This window comes from Carassius carassius, chromosome 25 (genome assembly GCF_963082965.1).
Source record: "Carassius carassius chromosome 25, fCarCar2.1, whole genome shotgun sequence".
Classification (NCBI taxonomy): Eukaryota; Metazoa; Chordata; class Actinopteri; order Cypriniformes; family Cyprinidae; genus Carassius; species Carassius carassius.
Window position 1 is genome coordinate 30,342,964 of NC_081779.1, and position 15,200 is coordinate 30,358,163.

At 37.3% G+C, this 15,200-nt stretch overlaps 1 long non-coding RNA gene, 8 other non-coding genes and 5 pseudogenes across 9 annotated transcripts in view; all 14 read left to right on the forward strand.

Moving 5' to 3' along the window:
• LOC132104553 (uncharacterized) overlaps nucleotides 1-15,200 on the forward strand; it is a 343,753-nt gene that overhangs the window by 85,128 nt on the left and 243,425 nt on the right. The window lies entirely within an intron of this gene.
• Nucleotides 117-235, forward strand: LOC132104983 (5S ribosomal RNA). Its single transcript, XR_009423700.1, has one exon. It is a non-coding gene; the product is annotated as a 5S ribosomal RNA (ribosomal RNA).
• Nucleotides 6,154-6,272, forward strand: LOC132105014 (5S ribosomal RNA). The gene has a single exon (XR_009423729.1). It is a non-coding gene; the product is annotated as a 5S ribosomal RNA (ribosomal RNA).
• LOC132105040 (5S ribosomal RNA) lies at nucleotides 7,508-7,626 on the forward strand. Its single transcript, XR_009423754.1, has one exon. It is a non-coding gene; the product is annotated as a 5S ribosomal RNA (ribosomal RNA).
• LOC132105272 (5S ribosomal RNA) lies at nucleotides 7,711-7,830 on the forward strand (annotated as a pseudogene).
• On the forward strand, nucleotides 9,128-9,246 carry LOC132105138 (5S ribosomal RNA). The gene has a single exon (XR_009423846.1). It is a non-coding gene; the product is annotated as a 5S ribosomal RNA (ribosomal RNA).
• Nucleotides 9,331-9,449, forward strand: LOC132105076 (5S ribosomal RNA). The gene has a single exon (XR_009423787.1). It is a non-coding gene; the product is annotated as a 5S ribosomal RNA (ribosomal RNA).
• LOC132105273 (5S ribosomal RNA) lies at nucleotides 9,963-10,082 on the forward strand (annotated as a pseudogene).
• On the forward strand, nucleotides 11,956-12,074 carry LOC132104971 (5S ribosomal RNA). Its single transcript, XR_009423687.1, has one exon. It is a non-coding gene; the product is annotated as a 5S ribosomal RNA (ribosomal RNA).
• Nucleotides 12,159-12,278, forward strand: LOC132105274 (5S ribosomal RNA; annotated as a pseudogene).
• On the forward strand, nucleotides 12,993-13,111 carry LOC132105151 (5S ribosomal RNA). Its single transcript, XR_009423858.1, has one exon. It is a non-coding gene; the product is annotated as a 5S ribosomal RNA (ribosomal RNA).
• LOC132105317 (5S ribosomal RNA) lies at nucleotides 13,196-13,304 on the forward strand (annotated as a pseudogene).
• Nucleotides 14,544-14,662, forward strand: LOC132105163 (5S ribosomal RNA). The gene has a single exon (XR_009423869.1). It is a non-coding gene; the product is annotated as a 5S ribosomal RNA (ribosomal RNA).
• On the forward strand, nucleotides 14,747-14,866 carry LOC132105275 (5S ribosomal RNA; annotated as a pseudogene).

Genomic DNA, 15,200 nt, shown 5'->3' on the forward strand with positions numbered 1-15,200 from the left:
GACCGCCTTGGAATAGCAAGGTGCTTTAAGCTTTTGGGTTTTCTTTCCTACTTATATAATGTACTGGACATTAGATTGACTGATCTTTAAATAGCCCTCTCTTTGCAGCAACCTTCGCTTACGGCCATACCAACCTGGCTATGCCCGATCTCGTCTGATCTCGGAAGCTAAGCAGGTTTGGGCCTGGTTAGTACTTGGATGGGAGACTGCCTGGGAATACTAGGTGCTGTAAGCTTTTGGGATTTCTTCCCTACTTATACAATGTACTGGACATTAGAATGACTGATCTTTAAATAGCCCTCTCTTTGCAGCAACCTTCGCTTACGGCCATACCAACCTGAGGGCGCTAGAGAGCTACAGGAAGTGTTGGCTGCAGTTGGGAGAGGAAGGCTCTCCTCCATTTTGTGTTTTTCTATTTGTGGTTGTTTTGTTTGTTTTGTGAATCTGTGATTGTTTCTTTGGCATTTTTTCTTTTTTGAAAGCCACCTAACAGCAGCATATCGCTGTCTGGAGGGTGGTTGATCTTTTTTTTCTCAAAAATGGACGGATTGTATGGTAACGACTCGGAACTGGCAGGAGAGACTCGAATGGCAAATGACAATGGACTGGCAGGAGGAACACGCACGGCAAGCGACACTGGACTGGCTGGAGGAACACGCATGGCAATCGACACTGGACTGGCTGGAGGAACAAGCATGGCAAACAACACTGGACTGGCTGGAGGAACACGCATGGTAAACGACACTAGAATGGCTGGAGGAACAAGTATGGCAAACGACAATGGACTGGCTGGAGGAACACGCACGGCAAATGACACTGGACTGGAGAAGCGACAAAGAGCTGGAAATGTAAAAGATCAAGAAGCAAGGAAAAGATTTGGTGAAAGAAAATATTTAAAGGAGGCAACAGTGATCGTGAGTACAGAGAATGTGATTGGTGTGAGAGGAGAGGATATAATTAAAGCAATCTCAGAAAAAATTGGAAGTGGAAAGGTGTTGGCTGTAAGACCCAGACAAGGCAAAGAATATGAACTGACATTGGAACAGGAAGAAATGTGTGACATTTTAATCAATGGATTGACAATAAAGGGAGTGGACTGTGAAGTAAAAAAACTGCAAAATAAAGATTACGTTGTTTCCTTCATGCACCTGCCTGTCTACCTGGAGGATAAGGAAATTGTAAACAAATTGGAAGGATGGGGGGTTTCCCCCATATCTAAAATCAAAAGAAGGTGCTATCCGGACACTGACATCGAAGACGGCACAAGGTTTGTAAAGGTGAGGTTCCCCAAAGAAGTGGCATCACTCCCTTACAGCACTAAGATTGAAACAGCTGAAGGCCCCCAGTACTTTAGGGTGATGCACAGCCACCAGGTGAAGACTTGTAGGCTGTGCATGAGCCCAGAACATCTACTGAAAGAGTGCCCAGAATTCAAGTGCCATAAATGTTTGGAAAGGGGACATTTTGCACGAGACTGCAATGCTGTCAGGTGTCCGGATTGCCAAGAAATTTTAAATAAATGTGAATGCTGGATGGAGGGGGTGGTAGGTGGAAGGAAAGAACAGGTGGACAGACAGGTGCATGAAGAAAACAATGATGAAGGACATTGTGATGAAAGACATGAAGAAGACAAATTACAACCAAAGGAAACAGAGGAAGGAACAAACAACAGACAGGAAGGAGAAGGAGAAAAAGAAAAAGAAAATAACAATGAACAAATAAGAGAAGAGGACACACAAATTACACCGATGGACATATCTTCAATTCATGGACAAAAAGGAAAAGAACAAGACAAAGAAACTGATAACGAAGGAGAAATTAGTATGGAGGAGGATGAGAAGGAAAAGGCGGAGAGGGGAAAAATACGAAGAAGATCGCTAAAGGTAAAGCCAAATATAGAAAGTTCAAGAAAAAAAGTGAAATGTTTAAATAGGTTTGAGGTGTTAAAGGAATTGGAGGAGAAAGACTGAGAATGATGGGTTTTAGATATTTATTATTTTTCTTTTTAATGGTTTTAAGTGTTGTGACTTTTAATGCAAGAGGACTTTTGAACTTAAAGAAATTTGAAAATATAAAAGAAAAATGTAAAAGAGAAGACATTATTGTACTACAGGAAACAAACTGGAGAGAAAATGTAATGAATGAATATAAAAAGAGATGGGGAGGAGGGATTTTGTACAATAATGGAGATGGGAGGTTTGGGAGAGGTGTGGCTTTTTTTAATGAAGGATGATGTTTTTAAAGCAAGTAAAATTTTATACAAAGATACGATGGGTAAATGTATGGTTGTAGAGACAAAACATGAAGGAAGGGAATTGATTTTAGTAAATGTACATGCACCAACGGAGGAGAAGGAAAAGAAAGAGTTTTTTTATGTTTTAAGTAGTTTTGTAAAGAAGTATAAAGAAATAATAATGATGGGGGATTTTAATACGGTTTTTAGTAAACAAGACATGGCAGATGGAATGGTTTTTAAAACTGACAAAGGGAGAAAAGAATTAAAAGCTTTAATGGCAGAAAATAATATGATAGATGTGTGGAGAGAAAGAAATGAAAAGAAAAAAGAGTTTTCAAGAAGGCAAATAGTGGGGCAGTTTGTGTGTGAAACAAGAATTGATTTTATTTTATGTACAAGAAATGTGGAGAATTTTATAGAAAATATTAAGTATGAAGAAACAAGTTTTAGCGATCACAAGTTCTTATTTTTTAAATTGGATTGGAATAAAGTGCAAAGAGGGCCAGGAATATGGGTTTTAAATACAAAAAATGTTAGAAAATGAAGACTATGTATTAAAGGTTAAAGAAATTATAGAAAAAGAAAAGGAAAATGAAATGTATGAAGAAGATAAGAGAATTTGGTGGGAGAATGTAAAGTTTTTAATAAAAAAATTCTCAATTAAGTATTGTAGCATAATACGCAAATGCAAAAGATACAACGAAAAAAAAATAAAGGAATGTTTGGAAGCGGAATTGAATAAAGAAAATAAAGATATACAAAAGATAAAGGAAATGGATGACAAACTGAAGGAAATAGAGGAAAAAGAATATGAGGGGGCGAGGTTAAGGAGCAAAGCTAAATATACTGTGGAGGGAGAAAAGTGCACAAAGTTTTTTTTTGATTTGGAAAAAAAGAGAGGGAAAGCTGAAACAATAAAACAGGTAAGAGGGAAAAATGGGGAAGTTGTAGAGGGGAATGAAAAGATTTTAGAAGAAATAAAGAATTTTTATGAAGATCTTTTTAGTGCCAGGGGTGTAGAAGAAAACGAAAAAATTGAATTGTTGAATCGAATAAAAGTAAAAGTGAGTAAGGAAGATAAAAAAGAATGCGATCAAAAAATTGGTGAAGAAGAGATTGAAAGAGCAATACAGCAGCTGAATAAACAGAAAAGTCCAGGAATAGATGGTTTGGGAAGTGAATTTTATATATGTTTTAAAGAGATTTTAACCAAGATTTTAAAGGAAGTTTTTAGTGAGATTTTTGAAAAAGAAGAAGTTAATGAAAGAATGGGGATGGGGATAACAAAACTGATATATAAAAGGAAAGGAGAAAAGGTAGATTTAAAAAACTATAGGCCGATCACAATGCTTAACACAGATTTTAAGATTTTATCAAAGGTTTTAGCAAACAGGTTAAAGGAAGTAATGCCAAGTATAATCGAAACAAACCAAGCATAAGGAGTAAAAGGAAGGGATATAGCGGATATAACAATGAGTATAAGAGACACAATATGGTATATGAAAGAACTAAATGAAGATGGTTACATAATTAGTCTAGATTTTGAAAAAGCATTTGATCGGGTTGAACACGAGTATTTATTTGATGTTTTAAAGAAATTTGGTTTTGGGGGAGATTTTATCAAATATATTGAGATTTTATATAAGGGCGCTTTAACGAGAATAAAGTGTAATGGGTTTTTAACAGAATGTTTTAAAATCACAAGATCGATAAGACAGGGTTGTCCGCTTTCGGCATTATTATATTCACTTGTATCGGAACCGTTAGGATTGGCCATAAAACAAAAAGAAGGAATAATTGGAATTGAAATTGAGGAAAATAATGCTGAGGGAAAGGTTTTTCAATATGCTGATGACACAACGATAATAGTAAAAGGAAAGGAGAGCATCAAAGAAGTTATGAATGTTGTAGAGGAATATTGTAAAGGATCTGGGAGTAAAGTAAATGAAGAAAAGACGGTATATATGAGATTTGGTAAAGCAATGGTTTTAAAGGATAGTTTTAATTTTAAGGAAGTGGAAGAAATTAGGATTTTAGGAATTTTAATGGGTAAAAATGAGATGAAAGTAAGAGATGAAATGTGGGTGGAACTAGTAACAGGAATAGAGAGAAGGTTAAATTTTTGGAAATTAAGAACTTTAAACTTAAAAGGGAAGGTTTTAGTATTGAATGTTTTAATGGTGTCTAAGCTATGGAATGTTTTATATGTGTCGCATATGCCAATGTGGACAGAAAAGAGGTTGAAGAAATGTTTTCTTGACTTTTTATGGGAGGGGAAGCCAGCAAGAATAGCTTTTAATACGATTTTAGGGGCGGTAGAGAAGGGGGGTTTAGGTTTAATAGATGTGGAACAGAGGAAAAATAGTTTGAGAGTGAAAGTAGTGAAGAAATACCTACAAGATGAGGACAAACCAGAGTGGAAAAAGACGATGAAATATTTTTTAAACAAATGTGGGGATCTTAACATGGGGGATGGAATTTTATGGATGAAAACGAAGAATTGGATGACAGAAAATTTACCAGAGTTTTATAGAGAAATTTTAAGTGCTTGGGGAAAATTTTTAGATAAAGTTGAGTTTGATCCACATGGGAGAGAACACATTTTAAATCAACCTCTGTTCTTAAACCAAAACATTTTAAAACAAGACAAAGGGATTTTTTTAAAGAAATGGATGGAAGTGGGGATAACAAGAGTGAGAGATGTATTGTATGAATTTAAAGAAGGTTTTTTACCGACACAATTTATTATAGATGCAATGGAGGAGGCAAAAGAGGATTACAGTGAACAAGACATAAAAAATAAATATGAAATCATTAAAAGCGCAATACCCAAAGAGTGGATTAAAAGAATAGAATGTATGGAAGAAGAGCCAAAAGAGAAATGTATTTACGTGAAATTAGGGGAAAAACTGTATGATTTTAAGGAATGTACTCTGAAAATGATTTATTGTTCTTTTAGAGATGGTGTTTTTAAAGAGCCTATTGCAAATGGATACTGGATGCAGAAATTCAAAGATTTAAAAAAAGAGTATATATGGAGAAACATGACAGGGAAGTGTGTGGAAACTAAATTGGGATGTTTGGAGTATTTTATAAGGCATAAAGTGGTTTTTACTGAGATTATTTTAAATAAAATAGGAAGGGAAGAAAATGCTCTGTGTAAAGTGTGCCAGGAAAAGGAAGAGGGGATTTTACATATGTTTTTATATTGTAGAGAACTGGAGGAGTTTTTAAGAAAATGTAAATGTTTAATTAAAGATGTGACTGAAGACTGGGATGAAAATGTAATGGAATGGAACAGAGTGGTGATGTTTGGTTGGGAAAAAAAGTGTCAAAACAAAAATTTTATTAATCTGTGTGTAATGCTAATGAAAAGTGCAATATGGGAGAGAAGAACTGTGGCTAAAAAGGAAATCATTGTGTTGGATGTTTGGACTGTGTTTAAAAGGAAAACCGAATTATATATTGAAAGGCTGTATGAGTATTTTAAAGGTGTAAATATGTTGGATTATTTTTATGATGTTTTTACCCCAAAAGTTTATTGTGTTTTAAATGATTCAATGTGGAAGCTGCCAGGAAGTGAAGGACATTTTTAAATTATCTATGTAAAGGAAAGATGTGTAATGTAGAGATGTGTATAGAAGAAATGCTGTATTTTCTATTGCTTGTGTTTAATCTATTGTACTTTATTTGAAATTTCTTTAATAAAAAAAAAAAAAAAAAAAAAAAAAAAAGGCTATGCCCGATCTCGTCTGATCTCGGAAGCTAAGCAGGTTTGGGCCTGGTTAGTACTTGGATGGGAGACCGCCTGGGAATACTAGGTGCTATAAGCTTTTGGGTTTTCTTCCCTACTTATACAATGTACTGGCGATTAGAATGGCTGATCTTTAAATAGCCCTCTCTTTGCAGCAACCTTCGCTTATGGCCATACCAACCTGGCTATACCTGATCTCGTCTGATCTCGGAAGCTAAGCAGGCTTGGGCCTGGTTAGTACTTGGATGGGAGACCGCCTGGGAGTACCAGGTGCTGTAAGCTTTTTGGAAATTTTTCACTAAGTATTTAATAATTTTGCAAAAAAATAAAAAAATAGAGTCAATGCCCGATCTCTCAATATTAGCAGGTTTGGGCCTGGTTAGTGCTTGGATGGGAGACCGCCTTGGAATAGCAAGGTGCTTTAATCTTTTTGGAAATTTTTCACTAAGTATATAATAATCTTGCAAAAAAAAAAATAGTGTCATTGCCCAATCTCTGAATATTAGCAGGTTTGGGCCTGGTTAGTACTTGGATGGGAGACCGCTTTGGAATAGCAAGGTGCTTTAAGCTTTTTGGAAATTTTTCACTAAGTATATAATAATCTTGCAGAAAAAAAAAAAAGACTCAATGCCCAATCTCTGAATCTTAGCAGGTTTAGGTCTGGTTAGTACTTGGATGAGAGACCGCCTGGGAATACCAGGTGCTTTAAGCTTTTTGGAAATTTTTCAGTAATTATATAATAATCTTGCCAAAAAAAAATAGTGTCATTGCCCGATCTCTGAATATTAGCTGGTTTGGGCCTGGTTAGTACTTGGATGGGAGACCGCCTTGGAATAGCAAGGTGCTTTAAGCTTTTTGGAAATTTTTCACTAAGTATATAATAATTTTGCAAAAAAATTAAAAAAATAGAGTCAATGCCCGATCTCTGAATCTTAGCAGGTTTAGGTCTGGTTAGTACTTGGATGAGAGACCGCCTGGGAATACCAGGTGTTTTAAGCTTTTTGGAAATTTTTCACTAAGTATATAATAATCTTGCAAAAAAAAAAAAAAAAAAAAAAATTGTCAATGCCCGATCTCTGAATCTTAGCAGGTTTAGGTCTGGTTAGTACTTGGATGAGAGACCGCCTGGGAATACCAGGTGCTTTAAGCTTTTTGGAAATTTTTCAGTAATTATATAATAATCTTGCTAAAAAAAAATAGTGTCATTGCCCGATCTCTGAATATTAGCAGGTTTGGGCCTGGTTAGTACTTGGATGGGAGACCGCCTTGGAATAGCAAGGTGCTTTAAGCTTTTTGGAAATTTTTCACTAAGTATATAATAATCTTGCAAAAAAAAAAAAAATTGTCAATGCCCGATCTCTGAATCTTAGCAGGTTTAGGTCTGGTTAGTACTTAGATGAGAGACCGCCTGGGAATACCAGGTGCTTTAAGCTTTTGCGTTTTCTTTCCTACTTATATAATGTACTGGACATTAGAATGACTGATCTTTAAATAGCCCTCTCTTTGCAGCAACCTTCGCTTATGGCCATACCAACCTGGCTATGACCGATCTCGTCTGATCTCGGAAGCTAAGCAGGTTTGGGCCTGGTTAGTACTTGGATGGGAGACCGCCTGGGAATACTAGGTGCTGTAAGCTTTTGGGTTTTCTTCCCTACTTATACAATGTACTGGCGATTAGAATGGCTGATCTTTAAATAGCCCTCTCTTTGCAGCAACCTTCGCTTATGGCCATACCAACCTGGCTATGCCTGATCTCGTCTGATCTCGGAAGCTAAGCAGGCTTGGGCCTGGTTAGTGCTTGGATGGGAGACCGCCTTGGAATAGCAAGGTGCTTTAAGCTTTTTGGAAATTTTTCACTAAGTATATAATAATCTTGCAAAAAAAAAAAATAGTGTCATTGCCCAATCTCTGAATATTAGCAGGTTTGGGCCTGGTTAGTACTTGGATGGGAGACCGCCTTGGAATAGCAAGGTGCTTTAAGCTTTTTGGAAATTTTTCACTAAGTATATAATAATCTTGCAAAAAAAGAGTCAATGCCCAATCTCTGAATATAATATATATAATAATCTTGCAAAAAAAAAGAGTCAATGCCCCAATGTCTGAATATTAGCAGGATTGGGCCTGGTTAGTGCTTGGATGGGAGACCGCCTTTGAATAGCAAGGTGCTTTAAGCTTTTTGGAAATTTTTCACTAAGTATATAATGATCTTGCAAAAAAAAAAAAAATAGTGTCATTGCCCGATCTCTGAATATTAGCAGGTTTGGGCCTGGTTAGTACTTGGATGGGAGACCGCCTTGGAATAGCAAGGTGCTTTAAGCTTTTTGGAAATTTTTTTACTAAGTATATAATAATCTTGCAAAAAAAAAAAAAAAAAAGAAAAAATTGTCATTGCCCGATCTCTGAATATTAGCAGGTTTGGGCCTGGTTAGTGCTTGGATGGGAGACCGCCTTTGAATAGCAAGGTGCTTTAAGCTTTTTGGAAATTTTTCACTAAGTATATAATAATGTTGCAAAAAAAAAAAAAAGACTCAATGCACAATCTCTGAATCTTAGCAGGTTTAGGTCTGGTTAGTACTTGGATGAGAGACCGCCTGGGAATACCAGGTGCTTTAAGCTTTTTGGAAATTTTTTTACTAAGTATATAATAATCTTGCAAAAAAAAAAAAAAAAAAGAAAAAATTGTCAATGCCCGATCTCTGAATCTTAGCAGGTTTAGGTCTGGTTAGTACTTGGATGAGAGACCGCCTGGGAATACCAGGTGCTTTAAGCTTTTTGGAAATTTTTCAGTAATTATATAATAATCTTGCCAAAAAAAAAAATAGTGTCATTGTCCGATCTCTGAATATTAGCAGGTTTAGGCCTGGTTAGTACTTGGATGGGAGACCGCCTTGGAATAGCAAGGTGCTTTAAGCTTTTTGGAAATTTTTCACTAAGTATATAATAATCTTGCAAAAAAAAAAAATTGTCAATGCCCGATCTCTGAATCTTAGCAGGTTTAGGTCTGGTTAGTACTTAGATGAGAGACCGCCTGGGAATACCAGGTGCTTTAAGCTTTTGGGTTTTCTTTCCTACTTATATAATGTACTGGACATTAGGATGACTGATCTTTAAATAGCCCTCTCTTTGCAGCAACCTTCGCTTACGGCCATACCAACCTGGCTATGCCCGATCTCGTCTGATCTCGGAAGCTAAGCAGGTTTGGGCCTGGTTAGTACTTGGATGGGAGACCGCCTGGGAATACTAGGTGCTGTAAGCTTTTGGGTTTTCTTCCCTACTTATACAATGTACTGGCGATTAGAATGGCTGATCTTTAAATAGCCCTCTCTTTGCAGCAACCTTCGCTTATGGCCATACCAACCTGGCTATACCTGATCTCGTCTGATCTCGGAAGCTAAGCAGGCTTGGGCCTGGTTAGTACTTGGATGGGAGACTGCCTGGGAGTACCAGGTGCTGTAAGCTTTTTGGAAATTTTTCACTAAGTATATAATAATCTTGCAAAAAAAAAAAAAAAAAGAGTCAATGCCCGATCTCTGAATCTTAGCAGGTTTAGGTCTGGTTAGTACTTGGATGAGAGACCGCCTGGGAATACCAGGTGCTTTAAGCTTTTAGGAAATTTTTCAGTAATTATATAATAATCTTGCCAAAGAAAAAATAGTGTCATTGCCCGATCTCTGAATATTAGCAGGTTTAGGCCTGGTTAGTACTTGGATGGGAGACCGCCTTGGAATAGCAAGGTGCTTTAAGCTTTTTGGAAATTTTTCACTAAGTATATAATAATCTTGCAAAAAAAAAAAAATTTGTCAATGCCCGATCTCTGAATCTTAGCAGGTTTAGGTCTGGTTAGTACTTAGATGAGAGACCGCCTGGGAATACCAGGTGCTTTAAGCTTTTGGGTTTTCTTCCCTACTTATACAATGTACTGGCGATTAGAATGGCTGATCTTTAAATAGCCCTCTCTTTGCAGCAACCTTCGCTTATGGCCATACCAACCTGGCTATGCCTGATCTCGTCTGATCTCGGAAGCTAAGCAGGCTTGGGCCTGGTTAGTGCTTGGATGGGAGACCGCCTTGGAATAGCAAGGTGCTTTAAGCTTTTTGGAAATTTTTCGCTAAGTATATAATAATCTTGCAAAAAAAAAAAATAGTGTCATTGCCCAATCTCTGAATATTAGCAGGTTTGGGCCTGGTTAGTACTTGGATGGGAGACCGCCTTGGAATAGCAAGGTGCTTTAAGCTTTTTGGAAATTTTTAACTAAGTATATAATAATCTTGCAAAAAAAGAGTCAATGCCCAATCTCTGAATATAATATATATAATAATCTTGCAAAAAAAAAGAGTCAATGCCCCAATGTCTGAATATTAGCAGGATTGGGCCTGGTTAGTGCTTGGATGGGAGACCGCCTTGGAATAGCAAGGTGCTTTAAGCTTTTTGGAAATTTTTCACTAAGTATATAATGATCTTGCAAAAAAAAAAAAAAATAGTGTCATTGCCCGATCTCTGAATATTAGCAGGTTTGGGCCTGGTTAGTACTTGGATGGGAGACCGCCTTGGAATAGCAAGGTGCTTTAAGCTTTTTGGAAATTTTTCACCAAGTATATAATAATCTTGCAAAAAAAAAAAAAAGACTTAATGCACAATCTCTGAATCTTAGCAGGTTTAGGTCTAGTTAGTACTTGGATGAGAGACCGCCTGGGAATACCAGGTGCTTTAAGCTTTTTGGAAATTTTTCAGTAATTATATAATAATCTTGCCAAAAAAAAATAGTGTCATTGCCCGATCTCTGAATATTAGTTGGTTTGGGCCTGGTTAGTACTTGGATGGGAGACCTCCTTGGAATAGCAACGTGCTTTAAGCTTTTTGGAAATTTTTCAGTAAGTATATAATAATCTTGCAAAAAAAAAAAAAAAAAAAGAGTCAATGCCCGATCTCTGAATCTTAGCAGGTTTAGGTCTGGTTAGTACTTGGATGAGAGACCGCCTGGGAATACCAGGTGCTTTAAGCTATTTGGAAATTTTTCAGTAATTATATAATAATCTTGCCAAAAAAAAAAAAATAGTGTCATTGCCCGATCTCTGAATATTAGCAGGTTTGGGCCTGGTTAGTACTTGGATGGGAGACTGCCTTGGAATAGCAAGGTGCTTTAAGCTTTTTGGAAATTTTTCACTAAGTATATAATAATCTTGCAAAAAAAAAAAAAAAAAGAGTCAATGCCCGATCTCTGAATCTTAGCAGGTTTAGGTCTGGTTAGTACTTGGATGGGAGACCGCCTTGGAATAGCAAGGTGCTTTAAGCTTTTTGGAAATTTTTCAGTAAGTATATAATAATCTTGCAAAAAAAAAAAAAAAAAAGAGTCAATGCCCGATCTCTGAATCTTAGCAGGTTTAGGTCTGGTTAGTACTTGGATGAGAGACCGCCTGGGAATACCAGGTGCTTTAAGCTATTTGGAAATTTTTCAGTAATTATATAATAATCTTGCCAAAAAAAAAAAAAATAGTGTCATTGCCCGATCTCTGAATATTAGCAGGTTTGGGCCTGGTTAGTACTTGGATGGGAGACTGCCTTGGAATAGCAAGGTGCTTTAAGCTTTTTGGAAATTTTTCACTAAGTATATAATAATCTTGCAAAAAAAAAAAAAAAAGAGTCAATGCCCGATCTCTGAATCTTAGCAGGTTTAGGTCTGGTTAGTACTTGGATGAGAGACCGCCTGGGAATACCAGGTGCTTTAAGCTTTTTGGAAATTTTTCACTAAGTATATAATAATCTTGCAAAAAAAAAAAAAAAAAGAAAAAATTGTCAATGCCCGATCTCTGAATCTTAGCAGGTTTAGGTCTGGTTAGTACTTAGATGAGAGACCGCCTGGGAATACCAGGTGCTTTAAGCTTTTGGGTTTTCTTTCCTACTTATATAATGTACTGGCCATTAGGATGACTGATCTTTAAATAGCCCTCTCTTTGCAGCTACCTTCGCTTACGGCCATACCAACCTGGCTATGCCCGATCTCGTCTGATCTCGGAAGCTAAGCAGGTTTGGGCCTGGTTAGTACTTGGATGGGAGATCGCCTGGGAATACTAGGTGCTGTAAGCTTTTGGGTTTTCTTCCCTACTTATACAATGTACTGGCGATTAGAATGGCTGATCTTTAAATAGCCCTCTCTTTGCAGCAACCTTCGCTTATGGCCATACCAACCTGGCTATGCCTGATCTCGTCTGATCTCGGAAGCTAAGCAGGCTTGGGCCTGGTTAGTGCTTGGATGGGAGACCGCCTTGGAATAGCAAGGTGCTTTAAGCTTTTTGGAAATTTTTCACTAAGTATATAATAATCTTGCAAAAAAAAAAAATAGTGTCATTGCCCAATCTCTGAATATTAGCAGGTTTGGGCCTGGTTAGTACTTGGATGGGAGACCGCCTTGGAATAGCAAGGTGCTTTAAGCTTTTTGGAAATTTTTCACTAAGTATATAATAATCTTGCAAAAAAAGAGTCAATGCCCAATCTCTGAATATAATATATATAATAATCTTGCAAAAAAAAAGAGTCAATGCCCAATGTCTGAATATTAGCAGGATTGGGCCTGGTTAGTGCTTGGATGGGAGACTGCCTTGGAATAGCAAGGTGCTTTAAGCTTTTTGGAAATTTTTCACTAAGTATATAATAATCTTGCAAAAAAAAAAAAAAAATAGTCAATGCCCGATCTCTGAATCTTAGCAGGTTTAGGTCTGGTTAGTACTTGGATGAGAGACCGCCTGGGAATACCAGGTGCTTTAAGCTTTTTGGAAATTTTTCACTAAGTATATAATAATCTTGCAAAAAAAAAAAAAAAAAAGAAAAAATTGTCAATGCCCGATCTCTGAATCTTAGCAGGTTTAGGTCTGGTTAGTACTTAGATGAGAGACCGCCTGGGAATACCAGGTGCTTTAAGCTTTTGGGTTTTCTTTCCTACTTATATAATGTACTGGCCATTAGGATGACTGATCTTTAAATAGCCCTCTCTTTGCAGCAACCTTCGCTTACGGCCATACCAACCTGGCTATGCCCGATCTCGTCTGATCTCGGAAGCTAAGCAGGTTTGGGCCTGGTTAGTACTTGGATGGGAGACCGCCTGGGAATACTAGGTGCTGTAAGCTTTTGGGTTTTCTTCCCTACTTATACAATGTACTGGCGATTAGAATGGCTGATCTTTAAATAGCCCTCTCTTTGCAGCAACCTTCGCTTATGGCCATACCAACCTGGCTATGCCTGATCTCGGAAGCTAAGCAGGCTTGGGCATGGTTAGTACTTGGATGGGAGACCGCCTGGGAGTACCAGGTGCTGTAAGCTTTTTGGAAATTTTTCACTAAGTATATAATAATCTTGCAAAAAAAAAAGAGTCAATGCCCCAATGTCTGAATATTAGCAGGATTGGGCCTGGTTAGTGCTTGGATGGGAGACCGCCTTGGAATAGCAAGGTGCTTTAAGCTTTTTGGAAATTTTTCACTAAGTATATAATGATCTTGCAAAAAAAAAAAAAATAGTGTCATTGCCCGATCTCTGAATATTAGCAGGTTTGGGCCTGGTTAGTACTTGGATGGGAGACCGCCTTGGAATAGCAAGGTGCTTAAAGCTTTTTGGAAATTTTTCACCAAGTATATAATAATCTTGCAAAAAAAAAAAAAAGACTCAATGCACAATCTCTGAATCTTAGCAGGTTTAGGTCTAGTTAGTACTTGGATGAGAGACCGCCTGGGAATACCAGGTGCTTTAAGCTTTTTGGAAATTTTTCAGTAATTATATAATAATCTTGCCAAAAAAAAATAGTGTCATTGCCCGATCTCTGAATATTAGCTGGTTTGGGCCTGGTTAGTACTTGGATGGGAGACCGCCTTGGAATAGCAAGGTGCTTTAAGCTTTTTGGAAATTTTTCAGTAAGTATATAATAATCTTGCAAAAAAAAAAAAAAAAAAAAGAGTCAATGCCCGATCTCTGAATCTTAGCAGGTTTAGGTCTGGTTAGTACTTGGATGAGAGACCGCCTGGGAATACCAGGTGCTTTAAGCTATTTGGAAATTTTTCAGTAATTATATAATAATCTTGCCAAAAAAAAAAAATAGTGTCATTGCCCAATCTCTGAATATTAGCAGGTTTGGGCCTGGTTAGTACTTGGATGGGAGACTGCCTTGGAATAGCAAGGTGCTTTAAGCTTTTTGGAAATTTTTCACTAAGTATATAATAATCTTGCAAAAAAAAAAAAAAAAGAGTCAATGCCCGATCTCTGAATCTTAGCAGGTTTAGGTCTGGTTAGTACTTGGATGAGAGACCGCCTGGGAATACCAGGTGCTTTAAGCTTTTTGGAAATTTTTCACTAAGTATATAATAATCTTGCAAAAAAAAAAAAAAAAAAAAAAATTGTCAATGCCCGATCTCTGAATCTTAGCAGGTTTAGGTCTGGTTAGTACTTAGATGAGAGACCGCCTGGGAATACCAGGTGCTTTAAGCTTTTGGGTTTTCTTTCCTACTTATATAATGTACTGGCCATTAGGATGACTGATCTTTAAATAGCCCTCTCTTTGCAGCTACCTTCGCTTACGGCCATACCAACCTGGCTATGCCCGATCTCGTCTGATCTCGGAAGCTAAGCAGGTTTGGGCCTGGTTAGTACTTGGATGGGAGACCGCCTGGGAATACTAGGTGCTGTAAGCTTTTGGGTTTTCTTCCCTACTTATACAATGTACTGGCGATTAGAATGGCTGATCTTTAAATAGCCCTCTCTTTGCAGCAACCTTCGCTTATGGCCATACCAACCTGGCTATGCCTGATCTCGTCTGATCTCGGAAGCTAAGCAGGCTTGGGCCTGGTTAGTGCTTGGATGGGAGACCGCCTTGGAATAGCAAGGTGCTTTAAGCTTTTTGGAAATTTTTCACTAAGTATATAATAATCTTGCAAAAAAAAAAAATAGTGTCATTGCCCAATCTCTGAATATTAGCAGGTTTGGGCCTGGTTAGTACTTGGATGGGAGACCGCCTTGGAATAGCAAGGTGCTTTAAGCTTTTTGGAAATTTTTCACTAAGTATATAATAATCTTGCAAAAAAAGAGTCAATGCCCAATCTCTGAATATAATATATATAATAATCTTGCAAAAAAAAAGAGTCAATGCCCAATGTCTGAATATTAGCAGGATTGGGCCTGGTTAGTGCTTGGATGGGAGACTGCCTTGGAATAGCAAGTTGCTTTAAGCTT